The 21,645-nt window shown below is 45.3% G+C and overlaps 1 long non-coding RNA gene across 1 annotated transcript; it reads right to left on the bottom strand.

The window, feature by feature from the left end:
- Positions 1 to 9,696: 9,696 nt before the first annotated feature.
- LOC118161687 lies at positions 9,697 to 11,326 on the bottom strand. Its single transcript, XR_004748122.1, has 3 exons — positions 11,117 to 11,326; positions 10,568 to 10,664; positions 9,697 to 9,984 (listed from the first exon to the last, which is right to left on the bottom strand). It is a non-coding gene; the product is annotated as an uncharacterized LOC118161687 (long non-coding RNA).
- Between the last annotated feature and the right edge of the window lie 10,319 nt (positions 11,327 to 21,645).

The raw sequence follows: 21,645 nt of genomic DNA on the forward strand, positions 1-21,645 counted from the left end.
AACGGGGGAGGTGCTTTGAGTCCGTGAGGTGGAAGAGGAGACTGAGCCTGTATCAGAGAGCTATGGAGAAGCATCCTTACCCCTGGGCTGTTGGGTAAGGAGGGCAGCAACTACAGCAGCATCCCTGTCCTGGCTGTATTCCAAGCGAAGGCAGTAGCCTACAATAGCCCTTTTGCAGCGCAGTCTGGAAGGAGACTCTGCAAACACGCATGGGGATGGGTGCTGCATCTGCCGCTGGAGAAGGGAATGTGGGCAAGAGGCTGGCACCGAGCTGCTTCGCTCTGTCGAGGCTGACACATCGCCGGGCACGCTCCCAGCAGGGTTCAGATGTTCGTGTGCCGTCCAGCAGTCAGTCAGTCAGCAGCTGCGGGAGGACACGGAGGGCTGCAGGCTTGGATTGGGATTTTGACCCAACACGCTGACCAGCTCATGTGGCACGCACTTCGTATCAACAAAATAATCCCGGTATTGCTACCGGTACTGGATCAGAAGTGGTGAAAGCATTAGAGGAGAAAACATTAGAGGAGAAGCTTTATAGGGGGGAAAAAAAAAAAAAAATCAAGGGCAGACGGGCCTCGTAATTCTCCCAGATCTCCTCTGCCTTCAAGGCCATGCCCCTGCCACCCCCCACTACCTTCTACTTCCAGCTTTTCCAAACAAGCTCAAGCCAAGACACCGGGCAAGGTTAGAAATCCTGTCCTCCAGCGTACATTTCTAAGCAGTTCTCAAAAAGCACAGCCCAAATCCAGCACTAACAGGTGCTCCTCCTTTGCACCTCTGTAATGGGAGTGGGTGGCCAGGTTTTGGAAGGAGGGGGGTGGCCCCTGGGGGATGGAGTTGGGGCTGTAGGATGCATATGGATAACACATGCAATTTTCTGATCCCCCCCCAAATGAATACTTGAGGTTACAGCTCATTTTTTGGTTCAAAGGGGCATTTTTTGTTTACTTTGTCCTAAAAACAAACACAAGCTTGATCAAGAATCTGAACCACTAAGAAATGAGCTCCACAGCACAATCGGTAACACCACCTTCCCTGGTAGACGATGCAATTCCCTCCACCTCCCACCCCCCCCTTCCAGCACCAATACAAGCAAACAAACAAACAAAACCAGCCAACCAACCAAAAAAAAACAACCAAACAAACAAAAAAAAACAATAACAAAACCCCCTCAAACCATCACAGCCCTGTGATATTAATCTTAAAAACAAGGACAAATAATGATCAAGTTATTCAGAGGAAGCATTCACCTGGAGATCTGCAGAAGCTACTTACTAAAACTGGAAAAGAAGCACTAGAAGAAGAAAAATCCAAGTGGAAAAGCAAGAGGGAAAGCTGAAACCACAACAGGAAAGCTAAGGGCACATGTTGCCCAAAAGACAGCCTTCTGCAAATGATAGTTGAAACCCCAGGGCAGGCCAAACGCAGGATCATCCCCTATAGCAATCTTGCTGTCCAAAGGACCATCGAAGCAAAGCCTAAAAGGGAATGAGTTCACCAGGAAATCAAAAACGGCTTGCCACAGATCAGTGCAGCCATCCTAATATACAAAGTGTTTTCCATCAGCAGGCATACTTCATTTCTTAAACTGTGCGGCTACCCAAGGCTACGCAGTCACCATCGAAGAAACTTAAGAGAAGAAAGGACACACACACACAGGCAGACCCTCCAGATTTTACTGTCTGGCATTCCTCTGTTCTGACTACTCTCCTTTCTGCCAACTTGTCTAGATTAAGGACATTTGGCCCCATGTAACCCTATCTATGTACAAACCCTTAATGTAAACATATGCATTGCTAAGATTCTGCCAGAAGCTCGGGGTGCAGCAGTACTACAGGCTTTTCTTTGGCCATCAATTGAATGACTTCCTTTTAATTCAATTAACAAATTCTCACCTCAACGAGCCACAGGGGAGGCAGGTATTGACCTTGGGCTCCTGCAGGACAAGACCCACAGGAGGTGCTGGGGATGGCACGGTGGTTATTGCCACTAGAGTGCTGGGGTTTACCCAGAGATCCCTTTATTTTTCTTGGCTCAGACTTTACATTTATCCATACAGAACACACACAAGTTTTGAATGGCACTCTGTTATAGAAATAGCACAACTAGAAAAAGTTTTGTATGTGCACACACATGGGGGTGCACCTTGTAAGTAGTTTATGGTAATTAAGCAAAAGCTAAGCAATAAACTCTGATTTCATTTGCTAAAATATAAAAACTAACGTTGCTAATGAGCCACTAAGAGCTATTCAAAGGATTGTCTATTAAAGAAAATCTTGCCAGGATACTAAAGTGGCTTATAGCCATCTCGGGTATCTGGAGAAGAGTGAAATGGGTCTGGTGCTTTTGAAGTTCCGTGGGGTTTTGAGAAATCCAGACATCTGCATTTTAATCTTTGGAAAATCCTGAGATCAGCAAGACTATCGTCTGCAGGATTTAACCACAAGTTGGACCCACCTCTTCACAAGTCTAGAAGTCTTATGATTGTTGTAAAAACCCTTTTTCTTATATGTACACATAACGATGGGGTTTGTGCTGTAAAACATTTGTCTTCAAATGACAGGGTAAGAACATGATAATTCATGCTTTCTGCATAACCGAGTTACTAGATGCGTCTCAATGACTAATTCAAATAACTGCAGCTTTTCACCTGCTTCTTTGTCTGCAATATTTTTATGGCAGCTGCTTGTGTCAGGCCAGTAGCAGCCACAAAACGAGCAGTGTGAGCAGCACGGAGGCAAGAACACGCAGTGCCAAGCCATCGAGCAGCAGCCAAGCACAAGCCCAGGAGGAAGAAACTCCAGCGAAGCGCAGAGCTGATGTCCAGCAGCTTTGGCACCTCCTGGCCGTGTATGTACGTAGCAGTGGTTTTGCTGACAGATATGCTTTTTAATAAGTTCCACTTTTCTCTCCCGCTGCTGTTACTTTAATATTTCCACAACAGTAAAGATGCAAAAGCAGACCCTAATTTTCAAAACATTTGGGATTTTGAGTTGAGTGGGACACTGAAGTAACCACCCCTGTGAGCAGGGATCTCCAGCTAGGTATGCAGTAACAATGACTTCCCTTTTGATAAAAAAAATAAATAAATAAAAATGAATCATGTCAAATGCTCAGATTTACACACCCCTTCATACCTACTAATCTGCACAGCCTTAACTGCTTTACACCTTCCTAATGTTTACTTTAGCTTCTCACATCCTCTACTAATCAAGCCCGATTTTTCCATGACACAGGCTGCTATCCTGAACTCCTCTAGAAGCTGATATGACACAATCCCCTTTGGAAAATGCAATAACACATGGGTGCACACCCAATGGGATATCAACAGTAATTAGAGTCACTGCTCATTAAAATGCGAAAATAAGTGGATTGTGCTGTAAGGTGAGCTGGTGAGAGCTACGGCAGCAATACTGCACTGCTCCATAAATAAGAGGAAAAAAACATTAAAGCCATTTATGGCACTCATTTCCAACAAGGGTACTCATTCCAGGTATTTAGAACAAAGAACGCAGTGTATTTCATCCTTTTTTTTCATCTTTCTGCTTCTAGACTGGGCAAATTAACATTGTTTTCTTACCACAAGCCTCTGGAGACACTACATTTTGAGAATGTTTTTCTGAACACTCAAGCTAAAAAGAAATCAGCCGGCTACTGAGCTTTAAAGGAAAGAGGAAGGCAGTGGCATCTCTGTGCACCTTAGAAACAAGTTATCTTGCTACGAGCCACGCTTGGTGGACAGGGGGTAGGCAGAAGCACTGCAAAATCATCTCCCTCCGACCCAGAGCCAGCCTAGCTCATTAACACCAGTATTTTAGCACACATCGTGGTGGTGAGCTTAGGTGAAAAAACTTACTGACTTCTTCAACAAGCCTCATCGTTATCCTACCCTACCTGCATGCTGAATGGGAGCAAGGAGAGCTGCCTTGTGCAGCTGCTCCACAGCCCAGGCCTGCTCCCAGCCACCGAGCATGACGCTGAGTGACCGAGGTCACCTAAAACCATGGGGACACCAACTCCGTGACAAAGGAAATGTCTGCACCGCTAAAGGGAGAAATACAGAAAGAGAGAAGAAGCACGACTGTCACCCCCTCTGGGCTGAGGCAGGACCCTGTGCCAAGGCCACCCCCAGCTCCGCAGCTGGGGAGCTCAGGGCCATGTCAGCACCGTAACACATCTGCACCAGCTTCCCAGGACACGCAGATGCTTGGCTCAGTATCTGCCGGACAGGCTGATTTCCTGGGGAAAATTAAAAAAAAAATCCCCTCCCTGCCGTTCCCCTGCTGTCAAACGCAGGAAGGAGCCATCTGCTGCATGAGCTCACAGGAGCCATGCCCGCAGCTGCGCCGGCCGCAGCGTGCGCTCGCCGCTCCAGGCCGTGAGGCCCGGTGACACAGTGACATTCCTCCCGGTGACATTCCTCTGCCAGCAGGGACTCCAGGAAGCCGCCTGTTTGGCTTGGACACAGACACCCTTACACAGACACAGGTGGCCCCATCCATGGAGGCATGGGGGCGATTCCCCTGTGGACCGTGAGCCCGGTGACAAGCAGGCCCCTCGCTGCAATTATAGCTAATGAAGGTCCTCATTGGGGTGCCACCATCAACAGGAAGAGGTGAAGTCTCACTTCTGTGGTGCATTCGGGGGAAAGTACGACCCCAGCTTGGAAGCCACGCTGCGGCTGACACTTTATTTCCACCACAGGCTGGGCCAAGGTCCCGCTCCCAGCTGACCCTGTTGCAGGAGGCAGGGATCTCTCCTCTGCCACGGGAAGCTCCTCCAGAGCAGCCAGCTGAAAGATTTACTCATTAAAGCAAGGGCCATCTCACAGTGCATGCAGTTGTGATTTTAAACTCTCCCTCAGCTGTTTCTTTTTTTTTTGTTTGTATCTTTTTTTCAGTTTTTGGTGTAACCCCCTTTTTAGTGTGTTCACTGCCATCTTTTACCTTGTGTTATTTTGCTCCACTGGAAGAAAGAGTCATTTTATTAAACATATTTAAGCGAAAAGGAAAAACAAGGATTCAAGCTCGCAACAGTAAGGACTCCTTCCTTTTCTTGCTGGCCTGAACACACTTCAATGCAATTAATCATTTTATTCTGAAAAAAATTAGATGAAGACCTAATTCCAGCAGGCCTGGGACAAACAACCCACAGGCTGGTTTGACCAGCACGCTGGAAATCAATCCTAACACAAACTCTACAACAACAGTGCCATTTGATTTGGGTGCAGGAGGGAGATGCTCCCATTAATGATAGGGAATAGGAGAGGTGAGTCCTCAACAACTTGTTTCAGCAGCTGCTTCCCTCCTGCTTCTGTATGTGGACTTGAAGCCTCCCTGGCCCCAATGAGCAGTGAGTCATGGCTTGGAGCTCCTTTCACCCTCTCCCCCCCCCTCTCCTTTTCATCACTGGTCTGGCAGTGGAAAGGCTCCCCGCAGGATCTAGGAGCCAAATCCTGCTGGAACTGCAGTTGTGTCTTGGTGCTCTCATCCCAGCTGCTATGTTGGCTTCTGCATTTAGGAGCTGCTTAAGTTTCCTGCTGCCTCAATAGGATACATTTCTTGGTAGACAGAGAGCCTGTGATTGTCAGTGAGACCACGGTGTGAGGAACTGAAAGCCCAGTATTGCACAATGGCTTTGTATCTCTGCTAAAGGTTTCATTTGCAGCTCTGTTCTGGAGTTAAAGCAAGTTCACTGCCAGCTATGGTAACTAAAGTATTAAGAATAATTTATTTTACTTGATGCTTCTTCTGACCACAAACGGGTAACATTTTTTGCAGTCTTTTCTTATAACCACGTAGTGAAGAGGTTCAATGAAAACAATTTTTGCCTATGGTTTGCTGAATACTACCAATACCACAAAGTGTTTTTGTTCAGGATTCAAATATGCTGTGTGATTGGTCACCCACGTTAAACAATGGTTAGAGAATAGAAACCATAGTTTCCTACAAAGGCCAGAACTATCTGGAAAAAATCAAAAAGGCACTGAAAGAGGATATAGGGGGAGAGACAGATCACTGAATTTTCTAAATCTCATCCCTTTCTTGCTAAAGAAAGTACCTTATGTAAGGCTGTACATGTGCAGTTCAGCCTTTAGAAGACCCATGTTCTTTTTCCACTTGCAGATAGACCTGTCTAGGTGGTGTTTCACTCAGCGCATCTACTCAGAGTCCTGCCTTGTGCACACATGCTTCGAGTTTTTATTGCAAAAGGTGTGGACAGGTCTCAGTTTGGCTTAATTTACTGTTTTCAAATCTAAATGCCAACATGAAGGTTCAGAGAGATGCTTACTTTCATATGGCACATATCTCACTATTTCACATATTTACCAGCTCTGTGAATCAGCCATCTCTGCTTTACATCATGCTGCAGCTGGCTAAGTGCAGCGCTCCAGGTGTGCAAAGGGCACGGGTCTAGAAGGCTGTGCATCTGCTCAGATCCTGAGGGCATCAAACCTCATCGAGCAAGCAGTTCCCCTCTGTCACCAGAACAAACCATGAGGAAGCAGAAGCAATCTCTGCTTTCAGCCAAAGGACTGCTTTTGTGCACCTCCAGAACCCCACAACCCATTATCCTGTTTTCCAGTGCCCTGGTACTCAAGCTTACAAATTTTAAGAAGCATTTTAAGATGCAATCACCAAATAGCACCAAACACAAACGATAGCAATCTCACAATGAGCTGAACTGTCAGCTTTGTCAGACAGGACTGTCCCAAAAACCTTATCAAAACTGCTCTGTCTGTGGCTTGAGACACCTTTGCATTTTATTTGGTAATGCAAGCTCTATGACTTTTCATACTAGAGGCAGCCAAAGATATTTAAACTCACAGCTTCCACTAGCTAAGTGTTATGTCTAAAACTGTCAATCAACTTAAACAAAGAAAGCACCTGTATTTTGAATGTTAAGGTCTGCGCTTTGCATTTATGTCTGGTGAATGTGTTGAACCTTGATGTAATATAAAAGCTTGGCTTTCACATGGATATAAAAAAATCTCAAAATATTTGAAAAGTTCTCAACATGAACATAAACAGCTAGCACTGCAGTATATGGTAAGTTCTCAATAATTTCACAAAACAGATAAGGAACCATTTACTCTAATATAAATCCAAGAAACACAGTTGTTACTGGTCTTTAAATGGTAGTTGGCTCTGACTGCTTACTATCTATAGCAATAACGTGTCAAGCCTTGGCAGTATGGATAATGTTTAAAAGTCTATGTTTCATTTATTTAAGCTTGCATGCGCATACTTTAAGAATGAACACTAGGCTCTTATTTTAGCCAATATTAACCATAGATACATATAATCTTTTTTTAGCAAAAAAATATTTACACTTTTAATATGTATTTTTCTCAAAATGTGCATGCCACTGCACAACATCAGCAATAAATAAAACATATAAAGACAATAAAATGTGTGCAACCCCTAAGACAGCATGGCAAAAAAAACAAATGAGAAGATACACGGTGCTGAGAGTCAGGTACCGAAATATACAGCCTTGCCAAACCTCTGCTTATGTAACCAGCTGTTTGAGAGCATTTTGTATGTTAAAAAGATCAAATAACAAAAGCTGAGTACTGTCTGCCTCTGTTACCTATGTAGGTAATCCTGGGGGGGCTGAGACAACATAAATACTGTGTTACATAAGTGCAAGTGGATGTTAAAGACCCTATGTGGCTTTCAAACCCTGTATCACAACCTCTACAATATTCAAAATGGTTCCTCGGATGAATCATATGGCCATCATGGAATACTGTACCATGGAAAAATTACATACTCTAATGAGGATTTAGTTAAACAAACAAACCCTCTTCTGCATACCAGGTAGCAGATTACATAAATGAAACCCTTAAAAAATGGGGAAGAAAGTAACTAGTAAAAGTGTGCATTATCCATGCAACAAATTCCAACAATGACCATTTAAAGTGTAATATCAGCAGAAACTATTAGCAAAATACATTTACTGGGTACCAAAACAGAAAATACATTATCATTTGCTGGAACCTGCCAAAATAAATAGCTGCCAAAGAATAAAACTATTTACATGGAGACATTCCTATGGGGCTATGTATTTGATGGTTTTTCTTCATATTTGTATTTGAACTGGGTCACATACATTCCTGTTAAGATGACATTTTATAACATATTTATAGAAACTTATCCTGTCTGCCACATCTTGCTTCAATTAAAATTTGATCTTGAAACAAGACAGAAGGATGGAAGTGGTGGGACTCTATGGTACAGGCTACTGATGATATATTAAAATTTTATGCTGTGCTTTGAATAGATGGGAAGGCTTGCAGGAAAATACCAACACAGAAACACTGCCCTGAAAAACCTGGAAAGTGTCCTTCTATAGCAAGAGTAGAAGAGTCCCTGACACCTTTTCTCATACCATCTGTGTGCTGTGCTCCTAAGCCTCTATATATCATGAATCAGTTCCAGATCTACTAGCCCTGCAATTCCCACTTCTTTTGCCATGTTATATTATGTTTCTTCCCCCATTCATCTGTTTGGTTGTTGTCATTTTTGTCAAGTGGAGTGCAAGACCACCATCCAGTTTGGAACAAATTTTCCCATTTCAGACTTTTATTTAAGCAAAGCTCTTGGTGTATTTCGATTCCAAGCATGCTTCTGGGATGCAGATAAGTTCTTCTAAGTGTAGCTGAACTCACAAACCCTGTCTGGTTTGTGATTTTTTTTTTTCAGTTTAATTCCATGCCCCTTCCTTCCATCCCAGTAACTTCAGTCCACCTCTCCCACCTGCTGTGACCTCAGCTTTCCCAGTACTGACCATCAGTTCTCCTTTCCACAGGTCTCCTGCCTGCAACACTGCCTCTGGCTCCCTCCTGAGTCGCCTTGGCCCTCCCTGAGTACGAGGGAGCTCTCTTCCACATTTTTGGCTGGCTGGAAGTGATGTGTGTGGACATAAGCAGGGCAAGAGATGAGGTTAAAATTGTGAGGCAAGAACAATAGAAAGTCTGAAGTGCTAAAGAGATGATCAGTAAACTTACAGCTGCTGCCTTCCCTCCAGAAGAAGGTGCCTTCAGGTTGTGTATGGTTCAGTTCAGACTTCTAAAATAGTTGTGCTCTTTCTCAAAACTCACAGATATTTCTCAGAAGATCTGGAAACTCTCTGGTCACCCTTCATTTTCAGAAGAACCAGACAGTTCCTCAGTACCTTGGGACCCTCTGTCCTCTCAAGAGAGACAGAGATCAGCTGGCACAAACCCCCAGGTGGTGGAGAGAGGTTGCACTGTACCTTTACGTAACACAAAAACACCAACACTGCAGCTGCCGGTGCCCGCACCCAGCATTCATGTTGAGGAGCCGGATGACTCAGGAACATTGCCCCAGGCTGCCAGAAAGCAAGCCTGTGTCCCCATGCACATCACCTCCCTGTCCTGACTGTTCCCAGCAGCTGCTCTGCACCCATCCCCACGCTGACCTGAGTCCCCATGACATCTCCCTTCTGCCTCTCACATTAGCCTGGCCTGCTGTATTCCCTCCTGCACACACACTCACGTTTCCTTCCTCCATTCTTCTGTCTCTGAAATTAGTCAACTTTAATGTTTTTATGTTAATTGCTTTTGAATAACAGCCTTTCTGGAAAACAAAAGGCTTCCCAGAGTATTGGTTTCCTTGGAAGTGTTCCCATGGCCAACTAAAAGCTGAAATAACAACAATAATAGGAAAATTTCCACATAATATACAAGACTTTTACTCAACAACTAGAGAAAAGGTTGTGGGTTCTGTTTGGGTTTTTGTTTGGTTTTGTTTTTCGCATTTTCAGGTCATCTTCCCCCCCTCTGTCCTCCTAATCTCCCACTTCCCCAGAGCTGCCAGGAATAAGGAATAAAGCAGAGTCTCACTGCAGTCCCCTTTCAAAGGGTGAGAGGCAGCGACCATATTTACTGAGAGCACCCTCAGTTAGTAGGGAGCAAGGAGCTGTATGGCACAGCCGCCTGCCTTGGCTTGTATTCCTCTGTTGTTAAAAAGAACAGGAAATGATGGTCATTTCTAAACCGGAAAAATTTACAAGAAAGCTTCAACAAACCACAAGAAACTAAAACGCATGGCAACAATCACAAGGCTCATGACAGAAGTGGAAAAGCTGACAGCTTTGATTCATGGCCTGTTAAAGGTTATGATGCTGCCATAAAGCACTATGGAAACAAGCCCGCAGTTTTAAACACTAAGTAGGTAGCTGCTTCAGCAAATAAACCCAGGGCTCGCTCTTTTTCACATATTTGTTTGCAAGATGGTGGTGAAATGGGGCTGGCCTCAAAAAGGGGGTGGGGGAAGGAGCTGGGAGAGCCAACTCACTCACAGAGCAGTGCATCCCCTCTCTTGCTTGCCTGGAGCCAAGCCAGAGGTCAAGGCTGCTAAAGTCTGCCTTACTCTACCTGCCTTCCTTCTGATCTCTGAAGCTTCTTAATGCCTCTTTCCACCCTTGGAAATGAGGGTCAAATGACAGTATTTGGACAGCGGCACAACCTGAGCCAACAGCAACTCTACAGCCAGTCTGAGCGGCTGAAGGGTTCATAACCACACAGATGCTCTCTTACCTTTGTGTCTTCTGCCCCACCAGTCACTGACTTGAAGATATTCTGCTATTTCTTCTCAGCTTGCTCCTTCTCTGTTATGCTCCACTTCCACAAGCTTCTAAAAAAAAAAAAAATCATTTAAAAGGTGCCGTAAAGGAAGACATAAATTACACTCATCTCATTTCAGTGTAGGATTTTTCTCACAGCATGCACATAATGTTTGTTAACTTCTAAAATATCACAAAGTACCACAATCTCATATGTTGAGTTGGCAGAACGGGAGGAATAGCACATCAAGACCTAGCTTCCACAGCGACTGGCACGCTCGCGGGCTTGGCAGGAAAGCTGCTGCCGAACCATCTTTTGTGAGCACAGAGATTTCCCCTGTGGGGGCACTGGCACAGCTCTGCACGGGGATGCCTGCACATGAGCCTGCCAGCAAGGAGGGGAAAAAGAGAAGGAGTCTGTGCTCATGGGCCCACCTTCACACCACCAACACCATGGTGCGCATAGGGTAGAAGAAGATAAAGCAGAGGACCAGGTGAGATTTGGTGCTTTAGAAATCTTTACCTTTTGACAGGGCTAAAGGGCTTCCTAAAGATCTTCCAGCACATTTCCATGCAGAGGAACACTGGTAAGAAAGCCCTCACCACGATGTTTCTGAAAACCAATTGCTTCTAAGTCAAAGAGGACACAAAAGGGAGGAAGAAAGAGTCCAAAATAACCTCAAGGAGAAGAGAGAAAGGAACAGTTGCAAGTGAGAAGAAACCAAGGCCTGGCCCACAACAGCCCTTATAAAAGAAGCCCTGAGAGGCTGCAGGTGTTCCTTTCCTCCAGCTTTAAAGGAACAGCTTGCAGCAAAGCTGCTGGAGCTTGCATGGGGCCTCAGAGCTAGGCAGGGACCTAGCCAGACTAGTCTATCAAACTGAGCCCCCAAACCAGAAGATGTGTTTTTATTCCTTTTTGAAAAATATTTTCTGCATTCAGTGATAGCCATTGCGTGTACTGACACCTCCATGAGCTTTGTGAAGCTGCCTACCCAGGTTCCACCTGCAAGGGGTCATGAAAGGAGCCCTGTCAGCCAGAAGAAAAACAGCTCCTAAAAAGGGGACCTACACAGACAGTATTTTGAGAGTGACCCAGTTTTTTAGAAAGGAGTTTCCATTTCCTTAAACAAACAGTATTAAGGTGTCGCTTGCACTACGTTAAAAAGGAGATAAAAAGCTTGCCATGAACCTGTTACACTTGTTTGATACCCACTGCCTGTGCATGCACATGGATTTGAGCCACTGCAAGGCTGGTAAGACAGAGAATGATCACAGCATCTACCAGCAGCAGACACTTGAAGTTGTGTTATGTCAGTTCAGATCCTGTTCTTTTTGAATATATGGAGCTTTGTATCCAAAACCTGCCACCAAAAGCCTAAAAGTCTACCTTGGTAGACTCTGCTGATTCTGGTGGAAGTTGGGCACTGATGGACAGAGACTGAGGTGCCACAGGGCCTGGTCCTGGTGTTGCACCAGGCCATGCACAGACATCACGGTTCACCAGGGGTCCTATTCCTGAAGGTATTTAGGCTTTCAGTGCAGTCACTGGGGACAGTTTCCTAACTACTCCAGGGCCATCATTGTGTAGTGGCTTTCTCCTTTCAGATCACAGCAGACAGGGGAGATGGTATCAGTGTGTATCTTAATTTTATGCCTCTGAGTACCACATAGAGTAAAGATAGACTCCTGCCCATGGCAGGGGGGTTGGAACTAGATGATCTTTAAGGTCCCTGCCAAGCCACTCCATGATTCTGTGATCCCCAGGGTATGCAACAGAAAAGAGAAAGCTGGAGAGAGGAGCCAACTGAAAAGACAAATATACGTGAGCCTGAGGTTATGAGTCTATCGCTGCTGGGCAAAAAGCATTTATTCATTCAGAGATGGGAAAATAAACAGAAAAATCAATACTCTGTCCCTCTATGCTGCACATACCCAGAAGAAAATAATTAGAATGCATCTCACTGCTTATCATGTGCAGCCTTAACGAAGCATAAGTGCACTGTGCTATTCCAGTACTCCAGAGTCCTGGAGCAGGGACAAATTCCTGAGACACCGGGATGGGTGAAGTAGCCACTTTGGCTTTGCAAACTTTCATGAAGCACTGAGAGACAGCCACCAGCCCTGTGTAAGCACTGCCATGGAGCTTGGACTGCCTCCTGGCTGAGTCTTCATCCAACATTGAGAGAGCACAGAGGGTCTCACGGCTCCTGCAGATGGATCTGCACGCTGGCAATGGATGTTTTCTGCAAGGTGGGAAAAATGTGGAAAGTGGTGATCATGCCTGAAGATGTGTAGAGATCAACAGCAGAAAGGGACTTCCGTGTAACTATCTTCATCACTGTAGGATTTTGCTCTTAATCTCCCCCACTTGCCAAGAGAAGCCATAACCATCTTGAGCTATTTCAGTTGGGGCTGTCTCAATGCTGTCAGCAAACTGTTTGAAGTTCCTGCAATTGAGGGATAAGCAGCTTTTATGCAGAAAAAGCTGGCACTTCATAATTTTTAAAAACTAAATTCAGACATCAAGCAAGAAAGTCTTTAAAAGCTGCCACTGATGCAGATTTTGTACAAAGAATGACTGCTTTTCTCTCAATTTGTGGAAAGGTAAAAAAGTGGCTCTCTCCCTGCCAGCAGGCTGAAAGCAGCTACAGGCTAAACCTGTCACTCCATGTTCAGCTTAAAAAAGAAGCTGAATATAAATGTAGAAATACAAAAATGTGTTGGATGACAGGAAAAAAAAAAAAGAAAGAAAAAGAAACAGAGAAAACAGTTGGCAATACTTTCTAGTAATTACCATTAAATATAGCAAGTAATGAATGCATGGCTCCGTGAGACTGCCTTGCAGAATTGTCTTAGTGGCAGCACCTTCTCTCCTTTACGTTTCCTCTCTTTCTGCTTGTTTCCACCCTCCTCACACCGCACACGCCGCAGCCAGCTCTCCGCAGCCCTGACCACACCTGGCGAAGCGCAGCCTGCCTGAGGGCCTGTGTGAACACAACCAGGAATTGTGTTAATCCTTCGCGCAGGTTGCTTTGTTGGTGACAGCTCTGGACATCGGCACAATAGTGGTTTATTAGGTGTTTGTTACAGACTGCTTAGGAGGTGCTGTGCTGCATATCAATGCAGACAGCTCTCTGACATGTTCTCCCAGGCAGCAGCTGCACAGCGTTGCCAGCGATATGCATTGGATGCAGCTACTTTACTGTACCTAAACCAGGATTCAGTCTTCTACTGATCTGGGAAAAACATGAATGTTTTCAGATACAGAGGTGAATCGTGTCCCACTTGTGTGCTGTACATGTATACGGGTGTCTAATTTAGTGCACTTTCACATTGTATCATTAGCATTCACATATTGCAAACAGGACAACTGAGCAGAAAGTTTGGGAACTTTTTTCATCTCATGGATTTAAAAAGAAATACTTAAACAGCACATCAGTTACTGTATTGAACAATAGGCTAATAAACTCCAGTATTGCATATGCTATATAGTAAAAGTTAACAATCCCTTATTCTTCAGATAAAGTGTCTTCTCTCACAAAGCATACCCGGAAGGACTCAGCAACGGTATTTTTATCATATATCTAGGTACTTATATGGCTCCCATCACTGCTGTATCTGGTTTGATCATAGCTGTGAAATACAGAGCCATAGAATCTAATACAGAATCAGAACCATGAAACAATGTTTGCCCAACTGCTTTATAACCCAACAAAGAAAATGAAACGAGAATCCCAATAAGCTCCAAGCCCTTTTTATGATGCTGAAACACTCACCTTCTAAGTTATCGATAAAAAATTGCTATTGTTAAGATTAAGTTTGAGCATCACCTGGAAGAAAGCCACCACTTCCCAAGAGACTGTGATGTGAGCTACAGAGAAGGAGAGTGTGATTCCCCTTTCTTCTTTTATGAAACCCTAAAATAGAAAATATTTGTTCTATTGACAAGAACCAATTGGTATGAGTGGCTTCTCATTTTGCTTCTGTAATAAAACGGGAAGGAAGAAACGAGAAGTGCACACAAGAAAGCAAGTGCACGTACATTGCATCTGCTATGACCTGCCTCTCAGAACAAAATGGTATTACCTTCTTGGGGAAGACCTAGTTCATTTTGGTCCCATCATTATTAGCATCTTTGCAAAGTAAATGCAAGATGTACCACTGGACATGGTGTTGCGCTCTCCGCAGAGATACGATCAACAGCAGAAGACAGTTTACTGTGAAAGAATTGAGACTGTGAGAACATGAAGCTTTCATATGCCTTCTCTTATTGTGAACACAGCTTACTTTTAGTAATGGCTCAGGTATTTTCATCTCAGACAAAAGCAAGAGCATGGTTTTTACTTGAAGGAACAACCAGGCAGGTGAAGAGGCTCAGTCAGTGTATCGCGTTTATGTGGCAAGGTTTTGGTAGCAGGGGGGTTGCAGGGGTGCCCTCTGTGAGCAGGGCCCAGCAGCTGCCCCATGTCAGAGCAGAGCCAGCTCCAGCCGGCTCCAAAAGGGACCTGCTGCTGGCCAGAGCCGAGACAGGGAGCGAAACTCGGTGGGCCTCTGGGAGAGCAGAGTTAAGGATGGGGAAAAAAAAAAAAAAAAAGAAAAAAGAAAAAAAAAACCTGCTATGCTACAGCTGCTAGGGCAGCTGTGGAGGAGCCCACATGGAGCAGGTGGATGTGGCCTGGAGGAGGCTGCGGCCCATGGAGAGCCCCCGCAGGAGCAGGCCCCGGGCCGGAGCTGCAGCCCGTGGAGAGGAGCCCACGCAGGAGCAGGGAGCCTGGGGGGAGCTGCTGCCCGTGGGGGACCTGTGCTGGAGCAGTTTGCTCCTGGGGGATGGACCCCGTGGTACGGAGCCATGTGAGAGAAGTTCTCGAAGAGCTGCTGCCTGTGGGCAGCCCATGTGGGATCAGTTTGGGAAGGACGGCATCCCGTGGGAGGGAGCCCACGGGGAGCAGGGACAGAGAGTGACCGTGAGGGAGCAGCAGATGACAAAGCGTCAGGAGACTGACCACAGACCCCATTCCCTGTTCCTCTGTGCTGCTTGGTGGGAGGAAGTGGAAGAGGGTGGATGGGTGGAAGGTGTTTGTAGTTTGCTTTTAGTTTCTCATTGCTCCAGTCTGTTAGCAATAGGTAGTAAATTACATTAATCTCCCTGCACTGATTTGCCCCGATGGTAATTGGTGAGTGATCCCCCTGTCCTTGTGTCAACCCTTGAGCCCTTTGCATAGTATTTTCTTTCCTTCTTCCTTTGAGGAGAGGGAGTGAGAGAGCGGTGTGGTGGAGTTCAGCTGCCCAGCAGGGTGAAGCCACCAGGGTCAGGCAGTGCACAGGGCTGGTGCACAGGGCTGCCAGCAGCGTGCAGGAGAGCAGAGACATGCTCCAGAGAGCAGAGGTGCACACAGATCCTGAGTTGTGAGACCTAGTGTGCAGCTGGGCGCCTTCAGAGCTGAGGACAATCTGGATGGGAGGTAAAACTGGGGCTTGGCAAGATATATGTTGTGGATAGGGATGTGCAGGGAGAAGTATGTGCAGTAGCAGAGAGAGGCTGGGCAGAATATATACGTGATACAAAATCAGAGGGAACACTCAGCTTGCCTAGAGGACAACAGCTGCCATCCATACAGAGATGCATTAAGACTCTCCCCCAGGAAAACTTCCTCAGGAACCTTTAAAACAGGAAGGCTGTAGGCTGGCAGCAGTTTTACCACTAGGTCAATGGAAACATGGAGACTTCCCCTTCCTGATCTTACTCAGTTATAGACAAGTCGTTACTTTATCAGGGATCTGTCTCAGCTTTCATGAGAGTCTCAGACAAGTTCTTAGTCTACAACACGTCTAGACAGCAAGACCACGGAAGAGCCACCCACCAAAAAAACGTGAGGCCTCAGCCAGGAGATGCTGAGCAGACAGCATCACAGCTGGCCAGAAACATGTGAAAAGGCAAATATAGGGCATGAGACAGAAACAGTACTTGTAAAGTCAGTGCTGGGTGTAACGCCAATGCTCTATTTCAGATGACAAATCTCGCATATGCTGTTGTAAGCTTGAGTGACCAGTCTGCAAACAAAATCCATAGTACTTGATTAAATTAGAGGTCAGAACTTTTGGTTTATCCATGGAAATGTCAAAGAGCAAGAGGAAAAAGAGGTGCTTCTTCACAGAGGAGATGGCTCCACTAAGCTGCTGTTTCAAATCTGTGGAAGTCACCTGCTGTGTTTGTTGTCTGCTCTCCACTTCTGAGCAGGGGTGGAAGGGAAGAGAAAGGGCTGCCAGATGCTCTTTTGAAAGCAGCAGTGGGCAATGAGGAGCTGGGTTCTGCTACAGGAAGACTGCAGAGCTGGAAGCCCTGTGGCAAGGAGGCACAGGGGAGATACAGGTGAGGGCTGTGAGATATCATGGGCTCCACGACATCATGGGCTCCGCAGCAGGGCAGATGGGGGACCTCACTTCTCAATAAAGCCTGTTTCAGAAGCGGTGACCCAAGTACTGGACTGCACAAACTCCCTCTCCTGACCTTGCTGGGTCTGGCAGCTGTCTCAGCCACGCTGAGCAGAAGTTTTTTTGTACCTTCAGGTCTCAGCCCAAGTGACAGAGAGCAAGTCAGACTAGCAGAAGTGCCGACTGCTTCCAGGGCAGGGATCAGGACTGAGGACTTAAGTAGAAGCCCTGGGTCTCTTCTGTGATCTGAGGCCAGCTCCCTGGAGAATTCAAGGAGGAAAAAAAGATAAAAATATTCTGGCTAAGCCTCTGTGTCTTTTTACTGCAAACACCTTCTGTTCTGGACTATGCGGTTGCTTTCACAGCTGGGAAGGTGATATTTTTTGCCTTAAATAAAAAGAAACAAATAGCTGGACTCTTTTGAGCGTGCTTTGGAGAACTTCAGGAAGCCACATGAAACAAAAAAAGCGCACTATCACACCTCTGGAAGCTTTCCGTGGCTCCTTGGATGTCACCATGAACTAAGTTATGTTGTACACTCACAGTCCTCTGATGAACATAATTCATCCCACAGAAAACCTCTGACTTTGCTAGCAACTAATGCAGACATCTTGATCACAAAACCATATCACCTCGGGGTTGCCCCTGGGCGTTCAGCACTAAAGCTGAAGCATCAGGCTCTGAATTTTGAAGTGACCATCCAAACAAACTTTCTCCTTTCTACAATCTACCTCAAAGACTGGACGAGAAGTGGAAGCTAAAACTTGTCAGAACAGGTTCAGAAGAACTTCTGCTTTCATAGCAGGAGATAACAGGCTCAGGCCCCATACAAGGAGTAAACACAGGAAGTAGGGAACAGACAGTGGGTGCTTGTTCTCTGTAAAACAGTCTTCAACTATCAAAAATTTCCCATGATTTACTTCCACCAGAGCAGCTAATTCTTTGTTTTTTTTCTTTTAACGGAGGCCTCACCAAATGGCAATAGTTCTCTCTTCTGTCATAAGAGAGCTCAGCCCCAGGAAGAGGCTGGGATCCTTTTGCAAGGCTTAAAAAATTGCATGAAGGGGCTCTGGAGAAATGACAGGAGGAGGGGAGGCATGTGGCCCTTAGCTGCTCTCCTCCCATGTGAGAGTGGAGATTCAAATACAGGTCTCCTTCCACACACAGGTGTGCAGGTAGGGGTGTTCTCACTTTCAGCTGTTAACACTCGACTTGCATTACATAGAGGCTGGGAGCTGGAGCACCTTAAATTTTTTCCTTCTTTTCACTCTCCCATTTTTTAAGAGACAAGTGATTAATATCCTGGGGCTGACCCTGATCTTGCACAAGTGCAACTTGGACTTCATTGATGTGGATTTCTATTTATACTGGAAAAAGAAAAAAAAAAAACAAAAACAAAAACAAAACCAGAATCAGTTTCTGCCCACAGCAGCACTACAAAAATTAGAAGAAAAAGGATTGTGAGTGCCATAAGACTAAGTTGTCATAGCAGCATAATTACATTTGAGTCTACTTTGTACGAAAGCAGACTGCCAGAACCTCGTTTTGGAGGGAGAATCACTGTCATGAGAAAAAGAGAGGGCTGCACTGCTCTGTCTAAATTGTATTAGACAGCAAACAGCATTTGGTTCTGCTTCTCCCTGCAAATGAACCTCTGTGTACGAAACCAAGCAGGCCATTTTCATTTGTTATGAATTCAGAGATAGATAACATGAAACACTTCTTCGCAGAGTTTGAGGAAAGTGTGTCAAATTGTAAAATACAGCGCATAACAATCTATTAATTATAGATGTGAACAGTGTTTTCCAGAGGTTACATTTTCACTGAATTAAAATTTAAACAATGATGAATTGGTTAGGTTGCCTTTCCGTTGAATAAGTAATTTCAGTAATCATGCGAATATAGTTTTATCAACTATCAGTACACACTCCCTTGTAGATGCAATTGTTTTTTTTTTAAAAAAAAAACATAGTATCCAGAAAAAGACAAATCAAACCAAAATGCACCTTAATTGCCAGTTCCCCGATAAGCAGACAGGCTAGCTGCTCAGCAAAGCTCTTCATGGCATACCTCAAGGTGACATTTCTTGTGGATGCTAACTGGCAATTCTGTACACGGGTTTCCTTGCTGAAAAGCCATCCTGAGGGGAGAGACTCTCCCATTGACACAGGGCAATATTCACACCATATCTGCAGTCTTTAGGAGCAGGTCGGGGTATAACTTTCTTCCACACACCTAGAATGGGAATCTTAAAATCATCCATCAGAAGCTGCTGGGGTGGAGGCAGCAGGCAGCTCTTCCCTTTTTGTCTGAGAACTTCGCAGCTCTGAGGACACCAGTGAATAACCTTGAGTCAGCAGGACGGAGCAATATATATATGCTGCTGTCAAGGCAATCGCTTTCAACAACTTTACGTAACTTGGGTTTGGTGTGACTAACTTGTAAGTTGCTTTTTATAAAGAAACAGACATTAAGAAATGCAAAGAATAAATGATGAAAGCTTGATTGAGTTCCCACGCTCTCCAGACTGAAGAGGATCACAAGCCAGGCAGATACCGTTTCTGTAACAACCTGGAGTAGCTACAGAGCATGGCAAAACTACACAGCCTAGGTTTTAGGTCAGCTGAAGGTCACAGAAAGTAATCTAGGGGAGACAGTGTCAGCAGGAAAGCGGACAGAGTATATTCAATAGGAGAGACTACATTATAGCTACCCAAAACTCTCATCCGGAGTAAAATAAAACTCCTCAGTAAAGCGACGTTTATTTATTTATTTATTTTTCATTCGCCACTGTCATTTCTTTTTCAGAATGTGAAGGCTTTTTGTTTGGTTGATTGGTTTGTGCCGTTTATTACTTGTGAAGAAAATCTTTAAAGTGAGAAAAGGTGTAATTGATGTGGTGTCTGAAAATAGCACCTATCATATGCTGAAATAATACTCGTGAATCATAAGCAGCTTCATTCGTCTCCGTCAGACATTCACTCTGAAGCTTCACTGTGACCACCTGAGCGTCAACATCGTCAAATATTTTGGGGCCAAAGCGCACATTTGAGAAATGAGAAGTTTCCTACCATTCCTTGTTACTATATTGAAGGCTGTAGCTATATTTATGAACAGTTAATATTGTCTGTGCCGTACTTTATTTTCATGGTATGAGTAATCAGTAGGTAAAAACAAAGAAAAAAACACCTACTAGTTATCTCTTGAATTTTACAGGTCTGGGAAAATACTCCGTGACAGATTTCCTGCAAGATCCTGACATACTTTCTCCTCTCTGCAGATAAACATGCACGTTACGATACGTCTTACAGGCTTATCCTTTTGTCTATTCATGTAATTGTGCAATCATTAACATTATTTACCTCTGAGTTAAACTTCTCGTCTTCTTGGGAGTGACTTAAAAAAAAAATAATTGTAAAGGTCAAGTCTGAGCTCTATTCTTTCTGTTTTTTTCTTTACAAAATGTAGAGATGGAGATTTCCGATTATTAGGTCAGATGTTGTTGCCTCAACTGCAGTCGTGCCGGGGTGGAGCAGGCTAATAATAAGGTGACGACACTGGCAGTCAGCACAGCTGCCAAAAGAAGGCGAGACTGAGCTTGGAGCCACTCCATTCCTTCTGCAAAACTGCTGCAAGTACAAGCTCCTCGCGAGGCCTGATGGAGACCTCTGGAGCTCCTTTTGGGCACCCACAATGAGAGGAGATCCCACACATCCACCTCCCAGTGCTGTCCCATGAACCATGGGGGCACAGACGGGAGATGGAGACAGTGCATTAGCCCTCTTCTTCCGAGAACAAAGTGTTTGCTCTCACCTGTAGCAGATTATTATCTCCTACACCTGCTAGCCATGTCTGGTGCTGCTGCCAGGCAGTAGGCACAGGCCACCCCATGCCCCAAAGCCAGCAGAAACGCTGCCCTCGCTGCTTGCAGCCAGGAGCCAGTGTTGTGCAGACCCTAACTCACATCACAACCTCCGTTCACATTCACAGCCACCATGAAGACCTTGCATCCATGCATCTAATCATTACTGGGTCCCCCCTGCAGTTCTGCCTCCCCTCCTGGCCCAGGACGAGCCTGAGCTGTCGCAGTGCCCTACTTTCTGCCGTCGCCTAGATCTGCCTTCAGCTCCAAGGACACGGCTCGACCTGCATTTCTTCAGGTTCTCTCTGTCCTTGTCTCTCACAACCTCATTCCTGGTTTCCCCTGCACGGTGTTCTGCCAGTATCTGTGTTTCTGTAGCAGCTCGGTGCATCAGATTAGGAGACTGGCTCAGCTGGGAGAAAAACGCATTACATTTTCCTGGTTATTTTTCATCTGGTTCAGCTTCCCAACTTGGTTCACTGGATGGCCGCAGGAACACTCCTGCTAGCCTCAGCAAGGGGCTGCTCCAGGGTAGGGACGAGCAACTGGGGCCAGCGGTGATTTGTCTGGAAATGGATCAGCTCCTTGAACCACGTCTCAAGATGACCACCCACGCACCAGTGCCAGCACAGGGGAGGAAGCAGGAATAAAAGGTAGGGGAAGAGGGCCTGGCCAGCTGCCTGGGCTTGGGTTGACTTAAACCAATTTCAGTTACAAAAAAGGAGCCTTCCACCTGCTTTTATTTACTCTGGTTTCCA

This window comes from Oxyura jamaicensis, chromosome 2, assembly GCF_011077185.1.
Source record: "Oxyura jamaicensis isolate SHBP4307 breed ruddy duck chromosome 2, BPBGC_Ojam_1.0, whole genome shotgun sequence".
Lineage (NCBI taxonomy): Eukaryota > Metazoa > Chordata > Aves > Anseriformes > Anatidae > Oxyura > Oxyura jamaicensis.